Genomic DNA, 21505 nt, shown 5'->3' with positions numbered 1-21505 from the left:
GAGACGATTTTATAGTGTATACGCGTACGAGGAGAAACAAGAGATTTCGATTCATCCCGAAGCGTGCGCCGCACTGCAACTGTTGTATACGCGATTCCTTCTTCAAATTCTTCATCTCGTTCGCTCGTGGAAAGATTAAAGACACGGAGCTATTTTAGCGGAGAAATCGATCCTCGATAGATCGAAAAAGCGTACATTATTTTCGCACATTCTAATTTCACGTTTCGTTCAATCATTTCGCGTTATTGTTTTAAATTTGTGTGAACAAATATGTAATATTCTAGATAAATAAAATATAATTTTTTTTCCAAATTCAGAGGAAAGAACGGTTATATTTCAAACTTGATATTGAATGTAATTCTGTTTATGAAAAAGAGTATATATTTTATCATTTTTACAATTCCAATAAATTGAGGTAAAATGCTATTTTAACCTATTTTATCATATTGCAGTTGCAGTGAGTTTGTTTGTGATAATGGAAAAATTTTATTTTCCATTCAATATTAAATACATTATTCAAACATTTCTCAAACAGAATCTATAATAAAAGTAAAGGTTATTAAAACTTTCGCGATAAAATATTAAAAATATTAAAAAATAAATATTTTATTTATAATTAATTTCAAATCTTTCAAAATTATGATAAAATTGTGATAGAGCAGTTTGGAACCAAAATCGTATTAAACATAAAAATAAAAAAATATAATCACTTTAAAAGAGTTTTATTAACTATGTAATTTATATCTTGAATTTCCTTTTATAAAATTTTTTTATTACTATAAATTAAACAGTATAAGCTACAAAAAAATGTTAAATTGTATACTAAATTGTATAGTTTAAAGCATTAATTAATATTATATATAAATATATTATTGAAATAAACTATTATTTCAACATACTGTATTCGATCACACCTAATATTCTCGTTTATAACAAAATAGCCTGTACTGAGAAAGCGAAAATTATTACTTGACGAATCGGTACATAAATATTTGAGCAGCTTCCACTACTCGCTTGGATATACACAGTTATCGCACGTCTTGTTATCGCAACCCTTTCAAATTCGCCGCAAAACTTAATCCTTTCCTCGCGACATTATCCCAATAAAGTGCTCCCTTCGGAATTCGAAGACAGATCTCCGGAAATATCCGGGTGGGATCGATGTAGGTGAAAGACGAAGAGCGCGCGGGAATAAGGTCGCGACGTTTCGCACCCCAAGTTCGAAAGTCAGGGCGAGGGCACCTCTACAGTTTCATCGGAACGAATTGTATCGGTTTCGGACGTGCCGAGTCCCGCATCGGGCTGGATTCTTCGACCGCGCGCGGAAATTACATTCTTGGATGGAACGCGGGCGCAACCGGCAGCGCAAGAAAGCACAGAGAGACCGAGCAAGGATAAAAAGGTGGCAAAACGTAAGGGAAGAAAAGATCAAGAACTCCAACATCTCTCGCATTCGTCGCGGCGATGCAGCCGGAATTAAATTCCTCGAAAGAATGCTTTGCGTCGCACTTGCAAGTGTCCGCACAATCCCTCATGTATCTCTTCAAAAAGCTGGACGCCGAGCTCAAGTTTGCAGCCGGAAATATATATATATGTATATAAACAATGCTTCCCTATGGATTATTTGATTATATATAAATTCGTAACGAAAACTCATTAAAATTCGAATAAAACATTTAAATTACAGTCGGAGATGTATTTCTCTCTCTCTCTCTCTCTCTCTCTCTCTCTCTCTCTCTCTCTATCTCTGTATTTGCATATATATTTATTTATTTATTTATATTCATTTCACAGTATTTCCGCTGTTAGAAACGCTTTTAAAATCCTTTCGCAACTGATATACCGATATCTCTAAAATGTCATCAATTATTCCATGAAATTAATCATTTCTCGTGTGTGTATTAAATTATTTATTTCTTTATATTAATTAATTTTTCATAACGCGATTGTAAATAAAATATTTTGTTTGAAAAAGCCAAACGATAAAATATTTTTGAAAGAGATATTTTTAATATTACATTCCTTTGCTCATGTCACACATATACAAAAAAAGAAAACGACGTGACAACGTCATGTACGACAACAGTATATGTTTACCCAAAGCTTGAAAAATATATCGTCACAACACGTTTATACAATAAAGAGAGCAAAAGTATAGCGAAAATTGACCAACCTACCAACAAAGAAAGAGAAAAGACCAGCATTTTAATGTGAAAAAACTACTCTACCCTTCCCGAAATACGTAACGTTTCGTGTAACTTTATACGACAGTATATACGAGGGTAATGTGCATAAGGTAAATGAGCATCATTTTTCAAACAGAATATTCTCACTGAGTGGCAAAATAGTCGCGCGCAAAAGAAGCCACATTTATTAAAACATAATAGTATTCTCCAGTTTCTCTCTATCGTATATTAAATACATTCAAATGGAAGATGCATCGCACTGTTATTTTCTAATATTCTTTGTAATATAAAGGAATCTTTTATATTAAATCTCAATTGAGTCGGTGTACTTGCTTTATACCTACATTTAAACCTTCGATATCAAAGTATACTTGCAGTAAGCGAAACCATCGTGGAATGCCTATCGGAAAATTGCATGGGAACGACACAGAGTGTCTTCTATAAAGGGAGAAAGATCTTTTACTATACACACTCGGAATCGATCGGACGGAATCGCTTGCGAAAATATGCCAAAGCATGTACATAAACGGGACCGTAAACACTTTGCGTCGTTTCAAGTTCAGTTCGGATCGCCAGAGCGAGCGAGTATACTCACAGGGGTAAATTAAAATAGGACCCTAGGATTCATGTCAGAACGGGGGAACGAGGAACTGGAGTGAAATAATGCGAAGCGAGAATAGGAAATGCTCCTGTGCAAATTCAGTTTAAATAGTGTCTTTCTCGTTTTATATATACATACCTTTTCACATTCCCCACAATGGATCCAGTCTACGAATTTTGTTACTTTGCATGTGATAATATATTAAATATTTCGCACGATCGTATAATTTGCGAAACACACGGATAAATATATGAGTGATAAAAATAATGCTGTAAATTTGACATAATCCGAATTTTGCTAGTTCAACCACGAAAAATTGCGGACAAAAAATGGCATCGCTAAAACATTATTCCGGTAAATAACACATGAGAGCTATACATGGAGCTTCTCGTGTTTAACATGATCGTGTTTTTTTGAAGAATTTTATACATATTTATGGAGAATGAGTTCATAAAAAAATTCCTATCTCGTTGCTTCGGAGTCAAGTTTGTTGAAACTTTAAAAAAGCTTTTACGTTCCAAAAAGATTTCTTTACAAATGACAATTTTATAAATTTTATCGTAGTATTTATAACATATTATCTATGTAGAACTAATTGTAAATAAATGAATTAAAATGATGAACTTTTCATAGATATTATTCATAAAAAAATCTTAAATTAATAATTTTATCAAATATTAATTTTATCAATAAATTTTAACACTTTTAATTTTTTCGAGATTTATCAAGATACTTGATTTTAAAAATTAAAAATTTTTAAATTATAATTTACTTATATACGTATATGCAATTAATGTCGTAACGTTGATAATTTTTTATTTGAAATTAGTAACTTGAGCAAATTTAATCCTGCTCGAATCATAGCTGATAAAATGTAGGTACTAATACATACGGCGAAACAAAAATATAATAAATATTTATTATAATTTTTTTAAATTCGTTATTTAAAAATTATAAAATAAAACATAATTTAACTCACAATTACGATGCGCAATGGCGGAATGCATGTTGATCTGTAAAATAAAAATACATCCAAAATTTGTATATACATGTATACATACATAAAACATCTAAAATAATTAATTAATTTAATAAACTACGCGCAATCAAATTTTTTATTCGTCTCTTAAACATATATATTTAATAAAATAAATTGCGCAAACTATAAAAAAACTTTTTTCAGATATAAACTTTTGAAAAATAAATATATTTAATTCTCTTTTCGAACTAATAATCTAAATAATTATAATTTTTAAATACATTGAAATATTTTACATGTATTTATAAAAGTTTTATAATATTTAACATAAATATTTTTTAATATTTTGTAATTAAATCAGGAATATTTTATATACGTTGTATTACATAATAATTTAAAATGGATTAATTTCGCGAAGATAAATTATCGCGTACAATTAATTTTACAAATAATAATAAATTGCTTACTTTACAATTACTCTGCTATCGCCCGATACCTCCCCGGCCTGCTCCTCCTCTCTAGCCTTTGTTGCATCTTCATAGCACTTGCACAATATTCACTCGCGAAAATACGGTTAATTACGATCAACAGAATCTAATCTAACAATCGCGCGACACTTTTTACGGCGAAAAAGGACGCAAAATATGATCCGTCCGATACTCAGACATTATGTAGCCAAATAATTCGCCGCAATATTCTGATATGTACACATTATATGTTCGTATCTTAAAACAATTTTATTATTTTGATATAAGTAAACAAGAGTAAAATTGAAGATAAATATTCCCGCGCGGACTGTAATATTCGAAAATATGGTTAGGTTTGTCGATAGTTTGCACGACAGATTTTGCTCGAATAAACTCGCAAATATACGTCTTGACACATTACTACAATATACAGGCAATTAATTAATGATACACGATTGATATTAAGATGTCGGATTAATAAATACAATCATATTTACCGATTAAACTTAGTCGCGACGCCACTCGGCACAAAGTCGATCCGCAGTGATAGATATTTAACCTAATCTAATCTTACCCGCGCGGATTGCGCGCGAATTAGCAGCGACCGAACATCAGCAACTTCACTCCGATACTGCGCGCAATATATACATATATATATATATATATATATATATATACATATATGTATGTATACATATATCACAAGAATCGAATTAATGATTAATTGAAACGATGAATCGAGAGAAAATACACAAATTTTAATATTAATACAATATAAATATACAAAATACACATATTATTTATGTATATCAAGTTCTTTCGTTAATTGAACTAACCATAATCACAATACTTTTAATTTACCTGTCATTTATCGCACAAGTTAATTACGCGTGTCCCGGTAATAATCGCTAATTGTGCAATATTATCACGAGTAATTACGATTCGAAAAGTTGTATGATGTAAAAGTTAATACAATATACGGAGCAATCCGCGTCACTACTTGCTTCTTCGAGTCTCGCCGCGCGAATGACAAAAGGTGAAGCGTGCGCCTCAATGACAACACTACGTCACAAGGTCGTATTAAAACGAAAGACAAGGGACCGTGTGACGTAGTGAAACAAATTATTCATATTATATATATATTGTTATTTACATGTAATCATTTACACAATAAGACTCGAACGAAAAAGCAACCACGTAAGGCATTCCTCTAAACGTATTGTTATTTCGAAAAACGATATTATTCTTTATAATTATAACAATTATCAATCTAATTAATTAATTTCTGATAAATGACACGTATAATTATTACGCGGTTATTTCATTAAAAAAAAAACAAGATATCGCTCAACTATTTATTAATAATATATATGTACATGTATATTTCGCGAAATTTATGCACCATATCAATTGTGTATTTTCTATTGATATATTACTTAATTAGTTCTATTGATATATTAATTAATTAGTCATTAAATCGTTTCACGTAATATTATATATTTAATATCAGAATAAAGATCCTAATGTCATTTTCGTATTTTTTTTATCATTAATAAAATTTCGTACATTACGGATCAATTTCGAACTGAGTCATGACATGTTTAATTGATAAATGGTCATCATTAATTTCGTATTTCAATATTAACCTCGTATTATAATTCGGTAACTGTATATTGTAATTTGTTTAAAAAAAAACGTATACTTCACGCGATTTATTCGATCTATAAACATCGTATAAACAGCGGATAATTATTTCTTCAATTTATCTCGTCTCTGCTTATTTATTTATGTCAAAATAATCAATTGGCCTGATATGCGAACATATACACATTATAGTGGCAATAAGATATTACCTGGCAATAAATGGCACGTGAATTTGGCTGCGTGAATTTCGAATGCTGAACGGATCATAATTTTCACTGTCCTCTCGTCGCAAAACATAAAGTGCACGTTCGATTAACGCTAAGGAGTGTCGCATAAAGCGTCGTGTAATTATTGTATTCTGTTCGTAATTAACTGTATTTTCGTGAGTGAGTGCTATGCAGAAGTAGAAAAGGATTGAATGAGAGAAAAAGAAGCCTGAAAAGGCAGAGCAACTGTGAAAAGCGAAAAGAGAATAATTTATAAATTTTTTATAATTTTACTTTTTATTATTTTAGTTATACTTGTATTAAATTGCGTATTTATCTGCATAATATTAATCCATTTTTAATTATCGTGTATAATATAAATAATCCATATGTAATATTCTCAATTTTACTTTAAAGTATTCAAATTCAAAATATCAATAATAAAATATATTTTCAATAAATTAAAATTTTTGTATGTAGATACATGTAAAATAATTCAACATTTTATTTAAGAGGCATAATTATTTAGAATATTTAAGAATTAGATTTATATATTACATTTTTTCGAAAATTGATATTTAAAAATAAATGTTTTTCGAAAATTATACAATATTTTCTATTTTATTAGAATCTGTTTAAAAAATAAATAAAAAATTTGATTGCATACAATTAGTTTTTTAAATATTAATTATTTTGTACACTGTTTCGTATATACGCATATATAAATAATATTTGAATGTATTTTTATTTGAATACATTTTTATACATCCAATATTGTATAACATCCCTTTTGCTTAATATGATGTGTTATATTATTTTTTATCTTATAATCTTGAAATAACTAGTTTAGGAAAATTATAACACACACAGACACACCTATATATTAACATTCTAATAACTAATTACATTACCTGTAAACAGTAAATTATCCTAAATACGAACAAAAACTCTTAACTTGTTTTCTTTGATACAGTACTACAAAACTATTCAAAAAAACTCAACTATATTGAATTTTATTATGCTCTCCTAAAAGTGGCGGACACGAAAGAGAAGGAATAAGTTATCGTGCGATGCCAATGGCACGCGCCTTTCCTACTACACAAGGAACTCCTCAAGGAATAATTCAATCTTCGCGAGTCTCGGAACGATCGAAAGTTTCGAAAAGCGCGTTCTTAGAGATTTCAAACGCCGGCTATTGGCGGGAAGGAATCTATGACTTCAGCGACAAATCCCGTTCGTTGGTATACTATCGTCAATCCCTCTCGCCTATATCATAGCAATTTTACACCCGACCGAACGAACCGTTTCGAAGCTCACTGAACTTGTTCGAAAACTTGGAATGATTTGTACAGCCTGGTCGGTCTTCTCACTCTTCCATCTTTGCACGGATAGAAAAGAGTTTCGCTTCTTAATTTAAATTCCGCGATAGCAAATATGCACCGCAAGTGCCGTGATTATATAATATATAAAATTAAAGATCTTATTTTTGTTTAGAAATAACGATAAATTACGAAATTTTACTTCTAAACTCCTAATATTCAAAATACTTTTCTTTATATCGGGCATATCTTTTGAATGTAATTAATAAAAAGGGTAAGATTATCTAGCTCCTTTAATCATTGTGTATATAAAGGATGTTCATAAAAATCATTTTATTTATTCTCGTTGTTTTCTGGTTAACATTGCGAGGCAAGTAATAATGTTCGTAGCAGTAAAACAAGCTTCTTGAACGGCGAATTAAACTCGCCTTAATACCCTCCACCGAAAAAAGCGTCCGCTCGTTAAAGGACACCCTCACCACAAAGTGCTCCTCGTACTAGTCGAGGTAAGGAAGAAAGCCACCTAAGACCGGGGATGTAATCACCGCGCAAGAGAGGTGGAAACGTCGTCGGAGGATGGTGCGCGATGCAATATTCTTTCATTGCTACACCGCTGCGGTCCTTAATGCACCGAGACTATGCGCAATATATATATATATATATATATATATATATATATATATTCTATTCATGTATATATATATATATATAAAGTTGCAATGAGAGACGCACGGCTAAAGCACAGGATCACCTTACCGAGTCTCGTAAAGGACGCAACTTTTGCGAGACTCCTGGTAACAAAATACAAATTAAAATCGCGGCGAGTTTGCAACTCGGTCAACTTGTTCAACTAGATAAAATGCATTAAAATACAATTCGCATACGCGAACTGAGAATGATGCAAGTTAATGATAAAATTTTAAAGAAAGTTAAATGAGACAGCGAAGATTTAATATGTAATAGAACAGATTTAATATAAAAGTTTAAAATATAAATTAAAAATTACGACTCTTGGAAATAAAATTAGAATTATGAAAAAGTAAAGATGTGTAAAAGAAGTGAAAGGAAAAAAATTTCAATAATTAAAATCGAGATCAAATGAATCTTCGCACGGAGCTAGCAAGATTAAATGTTTATAAAGGCTAAAAATAGACTTGGAAAGATTCTATTCATGTATTCTATCAGATCGGGGGCGGCTGTTATCGCTCTGCTATTTTTTCGTTTTTTGAATATAATACGAAAATCTGGTACAATCAAATATTCAAGTCGTATGCTCTTCGTTATTCCGCAATAGGACAAGCTCTACGATTAAAACATATAAAAGCAGCGTCTCGAAAGCATCGCGTTTGATTTCCGATAACCATGCCTATACACATTCCTCTGTATTCGTGAATAAACCATACCATGTTTCGTCACTCTGCTAAAAATTGGACCTGTGAGTTTCAGTCGGTGGAAATTTTCGATGGAGTTTTTCTCTTCGCACAACTACCCGAGCAACGAATGACAGTTCATTCTCTTTGCTCTTTTTTCCTTCAAAAATTAAACAAACTTGTGCTGTTGTAATTTTTTCAGGATATGCAAGAGATTATACTGATATATTTAATGTGTAAATCAATATTAAAAAAATATTCTTAAATAAACAATGAAACGAATAAATGCATGTTTTTTATAAAATAAATCTATCAGTCCAGAATATCTTTGTTTCATGTATATTTATCCTTTAGCTATATAAATTAAATTTTACTTTTTTTAATTTCATTTGATATTATATAAAAAATATACTATTTATTAAATGATAAATTAATATTAAAAATGTTTAAAAAATACAATAAAAAGTCACTAGTAAATTATTTTTATCTCTACTATTCTAAATCAATTTAATTGTATAAATATTATATTTCTCGCTAAAATATTACGTTCTATATATTTATGTTCCTTCATATAATCGCAGAATTAATCGCACAGATTTATTCATCACTATTGCAGCCTCGCAATCTCATTTTATCGTCACCTCTTTTGCGAATTAAGTTCAAAGCTACATTTGTCGTACGCACATGGCGCGCAACGCGTGCAAATATTTCATATAGACGGCGTCGCCGTTGTCGGCGCCGTCACGGCGCAGTAGACACGGTCGAAACTTTGGCTTCTCTCCTTCGTAAACTTCGTAAACCGAGTTACTTTAACGGGCGCAAAGCCCCGCGGCCGGAAGTTCCGACTCTCTTCCGCCATCGTAATTTGGTTAGGTCCGCGCGCGTTGCTTCTTACCGCGATATAGACAGACCCGCGAAATTACGCTATCTTTCGCAAGAGCTTCTCCTCTCCCAGAGCAGCGGACGAAAGAGCGGTTAAGAAAGGGCGCGGACAACTTTCCGCGGCACGGAGTTGCGAGTAAGAAAGAAAAGGCTCCGACTATATTGCACCAACTTTCATAATGTTAGATTTATATGGAATAAAAAGTTAACGAGGAATAATGAAACAAGGGTAATAAAATAGCTGCTATATCCAGCTCGAAAATTATACGAAAATCAACATTGACATGGAATCATAATAACATTTTCGATATGAGAGATCACTGCTATGAAAAATGAAAAAAAAAGAATAATTAAACATAAACTGAAATAAAAAAAAACATAGAGAAAATATACCAAAATTGACACAGAAATCTAACTCTCTATTATACTGTCAGGTCACAGTTTTAGTAATATTGTTTCAAATTTTTCTTTAACAGATTTTTTTTTGTACTGGATGAAAAAATTAAGATATGAGAAATGAGTTTGCAAAACCAATATATTTATTAAAAACGACGGAAATATAATTGTAAAAAAAAATGAAAAATAATTAAATTATATAATAAATTCATCGATTCTTTTTAAAGATAAAACTAGATTTTTCTCAAATATAAAAATAAATAAAACTATATATATATGTATTTCTTATTCTTTATACATGTAAAATTCAATACTCTTAATTGCTAAAAAAAGGATGTTGGTTCAAAATGTCCAATCTATTTTCTTCTACATAAATATTAATAAACAACGAGATGATGTAAGAGTTACAATTTGCTCTATTTTCTTGGGTCATTTCTCCACAACTCATACGTAAAGATTTATGTATCCGTGTAGACGTTAACGTTGTCGGTTGATTTCTGCTTGACTTTACATACGTAGACGATAACAAAGCTCGTATCTGCGGCAAAGTTGCAAACACGTTCTCACCGAGTAATCGGGTGAAACTACCAAATCAAGAAGTATTTGCCTGTCTACGGAGGAGAGAGAGAGAGAGCAAGTAACGCCTACTCGAGTAACCTCGGCGTTCTGGATAGTTTCGAAATTACTCTGACTACGCTTCCGCATGGTACGTCCCGAGCAACGCGGAATAATTGCATCGCATTAAACTCGGCGTTTTCAGCCGGGCGTTTTCTCCGCGCATATCCATATGGGAAAGAGAAACTCGAGCGAGATAAAAATTCACCATCATCCCGCGTGAAAAACTGGGCCGGTGGAAAAAAAGGTTGAGCTTTTTCAAAACTCTCCGCTTTGGAAAAATGTATTTATCCCGTTAAAATGTATACTGCAATATATTTATAAGTACGTGATTCTCTAACAGTGATTCATGAATGTACTGTGATCTCGTGTGCGCGTGAAAACGTATATAATAACAATGATAAATGTAATGTATATTCGCGTGAATAAATGTACTTCATTTTTCTGAGTGCTCATCTTTCGCGCGATGATAATTATTACATATCTTTCAAGTTTTATGTCAATAAATGTACCGAATATAAACATTTACGTATGACGTTGCTTTACTTACTATTTACTTTGAATATCGGAAAAAATTCTAATTACTATTGTATATATCAATCACTAGTTCGATGAAAAATTATCCAACAAAGCGATATAAAATCGACTATTTTTAGTGCATTCAAATATATAGGATACGATCGTATTGCAGCAACATAGATATTTAAAAACTATATCGAGATGATTATAATCAGAAAATTTCCATTATATGAACCACGAACTATCGATAATCGATCGCGCAAAATTCTCAGTTGAATCACTAAATCTCGGAGAGAGACAAGAGGAAACTCTAACTCTTCACTTTCAGACGATTCGTGAAACTATTCTACAGGCGAACTCTCAGATATCTTTCCGCTTCTCCTCGCGGCGAGAGAAGATCCAAGAATCTATTTAACTTTTATGACGCCATAGGAAGAGATCTTTATTGCTCCTCGATGGAGAACCAGCACGTTTCGCCTCGTGGAAAAATTCTCACGGAAACCCTTTCGGTTCGCGCGACGATCGCGACGAATATACAGCAAGGACTCTCGCAAATAGAGCGGCAGCGGTCGATCTTCTGATGAAAATTCGTCCAAGTTTCAAACTAACGTCGGTCACTCGGAAAGCGCGGAAACGAGGTAGCGGTCGCGAATTCAATCTCGGTCCGCGACCGACGATTTAACTCTTCCACTCGGCTCTCTCGACTACGAGGCTCTTCCTTCCGAGCGATACCTTCGGAGCCTTCGAGCGCGATGAACGAGCGAGGTGTTTCGCTGGATGTTGACGGAAACGTTTGCGCGTTTTTCTCTCATACGACGACACACTTCTCCGGTATACGTCGATCGATGTGTCGAGGAGCAAAAAAAAAGGGGGGCACGAGAGAGGTACCACCGTTATCGGTGAGGCGGTAAGATTGATAGAGGAATCGGTCGTTCGATCGATGAACTTTCTACCAGTTACGATAAGCACCGTCGCCTCCGGGGGATTAAATCCGCGAAGTAATTGGATAGAAAAATGACCGGCCGCTATCGCTTCAACGACGAACCGAGGATAGCGCGCTCTGATATTTATCACTGGAACAAATATCTTTGAGAATAGTCCCTCGTTATCCGTACTTTTATTAGAGACTACACCTGCCAGTCTCCTAATTCGGGGAAATTACAATTCTTGAAATTTAGAAAATAGCTTTTAAATGACAAAGTTCATAAACTCTGTTATTCAGCAGTAACAATATTTTAAGTCCAAACATTCATTGCTTTTATCTAGGCATTAAATTAAATTTGTATTTGTATAAAACAACAAATGTATTCGAAAAAGGCCAACTTATCGAGCAATATTTAAGATGTTGTATCCAATTAAAATTTATTTCATAAACAATATATTAAATTACAAAAAAACCTTTTATAAACGTTTCAACCGCACGCGGTCTTTTTCAGTATAACAGTGTTACGTGATTTATAATTTTACAAAAAAATAGATCCAACATCATAAGATCACATACTTTTATAAATTAAATATGATAAATTGTAACACGCATAAACTTCTAATAAATTCTCGACTCGAATTAACGGACTATTAATAAGTTTAAGAATAGGATAATCTATTTTTTGTAAGAATTATAAATTACGTAACACTGTTATACTGAGGAAAACCGCGTGCGGTTGAAACGTTTATGAAAGGTTTTTTTGTAATTTAATATATTGTTTATGAAATAAATTTTAATTGGATACAACATCTTAAATATTGCTCGATAAGTTGGCCTTTTTTGAATACATTTGTTGTTTTATACAATACACGAGCGAATAGAAATTTTAATTGATATTTGTATTTGTATATCAAATATAAAATAGTCGTTTCGAAAAAAGGTACGACGTCCCTTTTGTCTTTTAAAGGAAGCAACTAATTTTAATGAACGATGCATTTACATGTTCGCCGCGAGAGAAGATGTATCTAAAGATGTACAATACAACGCGCAGTGCCAGGTGCATCTAAATGGGTCTAGCGAGGTCTAGAATCACTTGCAACGGTCACGTTTCGGTATTTACGAGTTCCCTTTTTCGCTGAGACAAACCACGGACACCCATCGACCCAATCGCAGCAGCCAGCCAACCCTGGATCGTTTCGAAACCACGTTAACCTACGTCTCCGAAACCGCACGCTCGTTTCGTTGACTGCGCGAACAAATCGACTGCACGAATCCACTATCAAAGTTATTAAACCGCTTTTAATACAACACATTTTGTAAAAATTATTCGGACAAAAATATTATAAAATAAATAAGAATATATCTTATAATACATAATCGAATAATAGAATATAACATTTTATAATTATTAGTAAAATATATGCAAATAAAAATCATTTTTACGTTATAAATGCTATTTATATATTACTCAATGTCGAAATAGCCTACGCTATTTGAAAATGACATCTCACCAACAAAATGCATCTCCTCAAAGGTTCTGAATAGAAAGAGCAAAAATGAATAATAGAATATAACATTTTATAATTATTAGTAAAATATATGCAAATAAAAATCCTTTTTACATTATAAATGCTATTTATATATTACTCAATGTCGAAATAGCCTACGCTATTTGAAAATGACATCTCGCCAACAAAATGCATCTCCTCAAAGGTTCTGAATAGAAAGAGCAAAAATGCAGAGTTTCGTAATCTTTCTTGCGAGAGCATAGAATAACTTCGCATTCACGGTATGCGACAAAACTGGATGCTGTGTACAAACCGCAACAAATTTGCGTCTAGCGAATTGCCTTTAATTTCTCCTCTCAATGTCAAAGCTGAATCACTAGGCCAGATCGTAAAGAAAGTGTCTGGGAGACAACGTGGAATGTCTGAATGGCGTAAACCTTATTCAGACAGGCCCCTGACTCCCGGCAAAGTACAGCTACAAGGAAAACTATATTGTTTCGCGTAACAAAGCCACTTCCCCTCTTCGCTATACGCATTGGGATCACGGTTCAGACGTAACATCTTGGAAGAACCGGCACGAAAAGAGAAAATACGAGAAAGGGGAGAATAGAAGGGTATTCCCCTTGCACAAATCCTTATTTATATACATAGCATAATCGGATTCCAAGTAGGGATTTTCGCCAGAAGTATTCATAAAGATATAACTAATAAGGAGTGTTTTTTTCGTAATTTCGTACCATGATTTATTATAATCTATTGTTTTGCAAATATGTAGAATTGATACGTCGTTTAGGGCGAAACCCGCACGCAAACTGCATTAATTATCCGCGGCTGTCTGGTCATTAGTATGAATAAGTAAGTAAGCGTCCTCCTCTCCTCGCGACCGTAAGGAATTAAAGGCTTTTAATTAAAGACTTTTTTAGGATGAATTTAAATCGCCTAATTTCGTAAAATTATCTCGTGACTTTTCTTCTTTGCGATACACTTTGCCCTTCCATCTAACCATCGTTACGCACGAATGTTTTAATACGAAGAAAATTTTCCTTCCATATAGTAAATCGCAATTATTTATTACGAATCTGCATTATATTCACAATTCCACGCGTTTTTCCTCTACTCAGGTATTCTATTAAAGAAATCCAGAACGATTATAATGGTCGGATTATAGATAAGTCTGATGCGTTTTTTACCTCCAAGAAAAATTTCAAGAAATTCTCTAATTAAATCATACAAATTAATATATAAGAAATCATTATTCTAAAATGAATAATTCGTTTGCAAGAATGAAATGAATATTTTTCCCGCGCATTAAACGCGCATAGTAAAAAATAATCTTCAAAATTACATATAAGAAGATTAATCAACTACACTCAATTTCGTCGGAATATTTCCCTATTATTGATTCCCCTAAACTACGTAATACTTTGGCAAGAATTTGGAGGCACAAATTACGACGACGCGACGCGCGAGAGAAAAGCAAAAGTCACAAAAATTTCAAGACATTCTCTAATCAAATCATACAAATTAATATATAAGAAATCATTATTCTAAAATGAATAATTCGTTTGCAAGAATGAAACGAATATTTTTCTCGCGCATTAAACGCGCATAATAAAAAATCATCTTCAAAATTACATATAAGAAGATTAATCAACTACACTCAATTTCGTCGGAATATTTCCCTATTATTGATTCCCCTAAACTACGTAATACTTTGGCAAGAATTTGGAGGCACGAATTACGACGACGCGACGCGCGAGAGAAAGAAGCAAAAATTTCAAGACATTCTCTAATCAAATCATACAAATTAATATATAAGAAATCATTATTCTAAAATGAATAATTCGTTTACAAGAATGAAACGAATATTTTTCTCGCGCATTAAACGCGCATAGTAAAAAATAATCTTTCAAATTACATATAAGAAGATTAATCAACTACACTCAATTTCGTCGGAATATTTTCCTATTACTGATTCCCCTAAACTACGTAATACTTTGGCAAGAATTTGGAGGCACGAATTACGACGACGCGACGCGCGAGAGAAAAGCGAAAGTCACAAAAATTTCAAGACATTCTCTAATTAAATCATACAAATTAATATATAAGAAATCATTATTCTAAAATGAATAATTCGTTTACAAGAATGAAATGAATATTTTTCCCGCGCATTAAACGCGCATAATAAAAAATCATCTTCAAAATTACATATAAGAAGATTAATCAACTACACTCAATTTCGTCGGAATATTTTCCTATTATTGATTCCCCTAAACTACGTAATACTTTGGCAAGAATTTGGAGGCACGAATTACGACGACGCGACGCGCGAGAGAAAAGCGAAAGTCACGGATCCGTCGGAAAATTCGGGGCCACTTATCGCGCTCGAACTGTTTAGATATGCGATGCACCGCCATCGTTCTTGTAAATTTGCGAGCGTCGGAAATGCGGGAAGTCGGTCGGTGGCAGCCAGCTCGCGCGTCAAGAGGGAATACCGAGACTTCGGCGGACTTTGGATGCCTTAATATTACATTCCTGGTTTCCTTCTCGAGCTCCTACGACCGGTCCATAAGCAAGCACCCTATCCTAAAGCCCGAACCCGGGGTACAGCACGAAACGCTGTTACGGAACGAGCCAGTTGGCCCCAGGAGAATCTCGGGATCTCTCTTGTATATCTAGCGGAAGTAGCCGGACTCATTTCGTATACTTCAGCTGTATCATCCGGAAAATGCGACGGGAAATAACGCGAGACGAGCGCAAGAGACGCCGTCTCTCCCGGGAAACGTGCGGCAACTTAATTCCCTCCCGTAGGAACCGCAAAAACATCGTTAATTTACATTCAATCTAAAGATATAATCTGCAAGCCTCGTAGATGCGCAAGACAAAACCCAAGTATATAAGATCTTCGTTTTATCCTTATTCCGCGCGTAAATGTAAACGTCCGCGCATCAAATTATATATATTCATTGTTGCCCTTTCCACTTCGCAATTCTCATTTACGTTCACTTGTACTATAGAGTTAGAATGAAAATCGATGCATAAAACTGCGGATAGAGAGCGCACAGTCGATTCATATACAACTTTAAAACTTACAAGCACAAGAGCAAAGCTTTGTTCAGCGAGCAACGGGATAGACCGGATACATTCTTTCGTGCAAATATCGTGTCTCGCTCTTTTTAACAATTAATAACCCGCATGAATTTTCCGAAACTAAACGCGCGCAAGAGGAAAGAAGAAACTGGAAATAAAAGCGGAATATAAAAGTGTATATACACATATATATATACATATACCGTGTTACAGGGTAACAGGTAATAACGGGAGAGAGAGAAGAGCTACCGCGTTCTCTTGCAAGCTCGAGAGAGCTTCAAGACCGTGGTATATATCATGCGGTAATGGTCCCGTTGGGGGGTCGACTGCGACCCCCGTGCTAAAGTATCTACAGAGGGGTCCCATTGGCCGTACTCACCGCGACCTGACGTAGAAATAATAGCCTTTCCGAATTAGACTACCCCCACCGAACAGGGTTCGCCCACGCAATGTATCCGACGCGACGAACACTTCGAAGTCCCACGCTAGCCATCGACGCGGCCCGCCAAGATTCATGCTTCGGCTGAAATTTAGAAGGAAACCCCTTCGTGCGTTCGTATAAGTAACGAGGGATACGGCGAGAAATTATTTAGCGGTAATGCGGCCGGGAGGAGCAGCTCGTTTCGTTGTCGTTCGAGGGAGCAGGAAAGGGATGGAAGATGAAGAACCGCACTTATCGATTTCGCAACTCGTTATTTCGCCCCGGGGCTTTTATAGTTTTTCCGGGATAGACTTTATTTTATATATATATATATATATATATTGGCTGCGTCATCAATCGCGAACAAATTATAGCGGCAATCGAGGATAATCGCGATAGATTTCTCTGGTGGAGGTTCAATGTGTATCGCGGTAATATTTTCCAACGATATTAAAAACGGGTACATTAATAAGAATTGCATGCATTTTCACGTAATTGGTGATAATTAAATGACACGAATATTTAAATAACTGGTTCTTGTCCTCCAAAATATTTTTAATTATATACCGGATTTATCGTGGAAAGATATTTGGATGTCGCATTTATCACGTATTTACAATTAGTATCATATTATTCTGATTAATTTTGCCTCTGTGCCAGATATTTCTTGAATTAATAATGCGTATTTATATATGTATAATATACATTATTATATATATATGTATTATTTTATATATATATATATATATATATATATATATTATGTTAAATGTTTAATTACCGTGTAATTCTCAAACAGGATGCTTGTTGGTGAAATAGAACTCTTTAATTCAATCAGCTGCGTAGACGAAACTATACAGAAACACGAGGGGTTAACGCTGCGAGTGTTATAACGCTTCGTTGGCTCGATAAGAGATAGTATTCCGAAACAATCGTGTAACAGAATTACTGCGAGTGAGATGTATCTGTTGCGGAAAACAAATGTTCTCCGCGCGATTTTATAGAGAAAAGAATGGAATGCGGCCAAAGCGGCGATTAAGCACGCCGTGAAACCCCCAACCGGAAGCTAATACCTGAATGTTATTCTCGTCGCGAACGACGCGAATCGCGCGATAAGTGTGAAACTTAAAAGCTGATTTTCGTGTTTTAAGATCGACCTCGATGCGACGGGGAGAAAAAAAAAAAAGAAAAACGTGTTACGCGAAACCGTTTGCCCGGAAGTGAGCGCATGCTGCTATCGCTGCTTACCTTATTGTTGCTGCGCGATAACAGCATGTTCGCGATCGAACATCCGGAAAATTCCGTGCACTGATCGCGACACGGATACCGCGCGCACTCGTTTCAAGAACAATAGCGTTACAGACGGTATATTTCATGTAATGATCGGCGATATGCATAAAATACAGAGACGAAAAATTTTGGAAAAAAAAAAATTTTTCTCAAGAATTTTAAATATTTAGGTGCAAAAGAACCGCGTGAAATCTTATTTTTATTCATTTAATTTCGCGAGCATAATTTAATTCAATTTTATTATAACAATAAAGGGGTAGATAGTAGTGAAAAATCAACTCTCCACACCTGATTGAACTCCATTATCTCGCAGTTTCTGCGTAGCGGAAAAGGAATAAAATGCAAAAGCGCGATACTTTTCATCGCGATTCCGTTCAATAAAGTAACAGGGAACCGCGGCAGTCAAAGGATGTCTTTTTAACGGTGCCTGCCTTATATCGGTCAAGCGTTTGAACAAACGTAGCTGTAAAAACGAAGCGCATATCGTATCCGGCCGCACACCGCCTCCTGTGGAAGTACCGTTAAAAAAAACATTTTTTTTTTTTTCGTCCATTAATACCATCGATACGTTCCCAGCTCATTTGCATTATTCAACATTTTTCCCCGGTACGATACGCGTACGTAATCCCGACGTTCGCCGCGGAAATAGTCTACCGCGATATTCTCTAACGAGAATCCATCCAAGTCGATCGTGTGTACAACTTCGCGTTAATTATATTCGCGAGGCCGATTCCCTTAGGTCAAAGTCATCATCGAGAGAAATCTCGTTGACCTGTGATGTCTCGTCCTGTCCTGTTCTCCGCCCTGTCACGACCCGCCGATGGGAATAGGGGAGAAAACAGGTTCCGAACAACGTTCCGGTACTATGCGCGATTTCGTATGCAAACGCAGAGATACAAGGCCGACCCTCTCCGCACAATGGCTTATGTCATATTCGCTTCCCATCCCCCGATTCCGTTCTCGTTCTCACTCGCAAACCTCACACACACACGTACATCGCTCTCTGTTCCTCTTCCTTGCGCTCTCGTACGCCCGCTTTCATTCCCCCATTTTCTCTTTCCATCACCTTGCAATACTGCACACGGTGTCCCAGGAGAAAAGGTCAATACTTTGGCGGGTGATCGGTCACGGGAAAGTTTTTGCGAGCGTGTGTCGAAATTTGCGAGTTACAAAATGCACCGAATAACTTGAACATTGCATAGAAAAATATATATTTCATATTAAAATCAAACGTGGAATTTGATCAAAATTTATTTTTCAAACTCGATGAAACGTCAAAATACGTTTTTTTTTTTTTCTTTTTTTTATATATATTACTAATCAAAATTTCAAACGACATGCAAATCCATTCCTACATTTCCTCCGTTGCTCTTTTTAATGACTCGCAATGACGTTCGCATAATTTCCGGATTGAAATCGCTGCAGCTGACAAACCGCGGCGAATCGAATCGAACACACCCTCCTGGAAGCTTTCCTCCGAGGTTCTCCTTCTGGGACACCCTGTACATGCGCTCTCTCTCTCTCTCTCTCTCTCTCTCGACGAACCCTCATCGCTTCTGGGCTTCGCGGGAGTCGCACATTACTCCGCTCTATTTTTAGCGAGCTACGTCATTCGGCCAGCTTTGAGTAGCTCGCTCGAGTAGCACGCTTTGCTCTATGTGACTGAATCCGCTGATTGAATCGAGCGCGGCGCCATCGAGTGAAGCACGGCGCCGGATTATTTAACTCGATAACTCGCGCTCGCGATCAAAGCATAATCGAAACTTGAGAAAATAACACGTCTCTGCTGTGCGTTCGCATCATCCATCCACGACTATAAGCGTCCGGCCTCTCTCTCTCTTTCGAGTCGCGATGTCAAAATAATAGTCCTCCTTGAATTAGACCATTGAGAATATATAGGGGAACTCATGCGGGCAATTTTGTATCGATTACTTGGTAATTGCGAGCGCGGTTGCTTTGCGATAATTTTATACAACAAGGCCTATTCAACGTATAGACGTATAATATCTCTTTAAAATTCAGTCTGCCAGTCTGTGCTCGGCGGAAAATAAATTGATGAAAAGTACATCCGGTCTCTCTCATTTATTCGATATATATCGTGCGCGCGCGGCTTCAAATCAAATATTCAAATATAATTTTAATGAATTCAAATCTCGATGAGATATACAGATACGCGTGATCTCTTCTCGTGTAGCTATAGCATTAAAAATTGAATTCGCAGAAATCTTATATCGGTATCAATCCATCAAAAAATTCATCGCGGAAATATTGAGAAGGGATTACCTCAGGAATTTTATTTTATATATAAAGTTTTGCTATTTTATCCGCAGGATTCTAACCTGCCGAGGACTTTGCGCAGCTCTAGGGGGATGGTTATGCATATTGTCCGTAGCTTCGAGCAAATGCACTTTTATTCTCGCCGAGTTGTTTTTAGGTCCGTTTATATTCCATGAGTGATCACGATACCATCGATATTACCGCGCTAGTTTAACATTCGACAAGTGATCCGGGTAGAGTTATACTCTTTCTTTTAGTCGACAACAATAAAAAAAACACGTGTATGCTTATACAGACGTTAAATCTGCAATAAGTTTTTACTTTCCGGTCACGATTATTCACAAGCATGGAGAGCTTCGATAGACCCTGACGACATCGTAAAACTAATAAACGACAACTCCTCCCTCGATCAAGTTTATCGACTCGACGACCCGGTCGAGTTTCAATCTTTCGGCCGATTTTCGATAACCTCGCGAAATATACAGACAGAGCTCCTGACCCCGTCGCGCACACATCGTAAAATCGATCGCGGTTAACGAGGTACCGCCAAACGAAGAGAGAGAGAGAGAGATAAAAAAGAGACGAACGAGAAAAGTTTATCGAACTGCTCGCGTATGTTAGCGATTTGATTTAACGAGTGAAGCTGCTGTCGCTACCGAAGGGCGATCGAAAATTTCATTCCGGTGCTTTCCAAAACAATGCGTTTTCCGCCTGCACTCCCACTCCCCATTGCCGCGATCGTAAATTATAATCGTGAAAATACGGCTTTTCGGGACATTAAACGGACGGGTTCGCGCGCTTTAAATAAAG

General features: G+C 35.2%; 1 protein-coding gene and 1 long non-coding RNA gene across 5 annotated transcripts in view; both read right to left on the bottom strand.

Moving 5' to 3' along the window:
• The window catches only part of LOC146724457 (uncharacterized), a 44841-nt gene extending 39970 nt beyond the window's left edge, over window positions 1-4871 (bottom strand). The window contains exons 1-2 of the long non-coding RNA XR_014924050.1: window positions 4234-4871; window positions 3767-3800 (exon numbers count right to left, since the gene is read on the bottom strand). This is a non-coding gene — a long non-coding RNA (uncharacterized LOC146724457). The remainder of the gene's footprint in view (window positions 1-3766; window positions 3801-4233) is intronic.
• Window positions 1-21505, bottom strand: part of hiw (MYC binding protein highwire) — a 184172-nt gene that overhangs the window by 111466 nt on the left and 51201 nt on the right. The gene's annotated exons all lie outside the window — the stretch shown is intronic.

The sequence above is a fragment of the Nylanderia fulva genome, unplaced genomic scaffold, assembly GCF_048542155.1.
Source record: "Nylanderia fulva isolate GAGA-0341 unplaced genomic scaffold, ASM4854215v1 Scaffold13, whole genome shotgun sequence".
In the NCBI taxonomy this organism is placed as follows: Eukaryota; Metazoa; Arthropoda; class Insecta; order Hymenoptera; family Formicidae; genus Nylanderia; species Nylanderia fulva.
The sequence above is the reverse complement of the archived record's forward strand: the minus strand, read 5'-3'. Positions and strand labels throughout refer to the sequence as shown.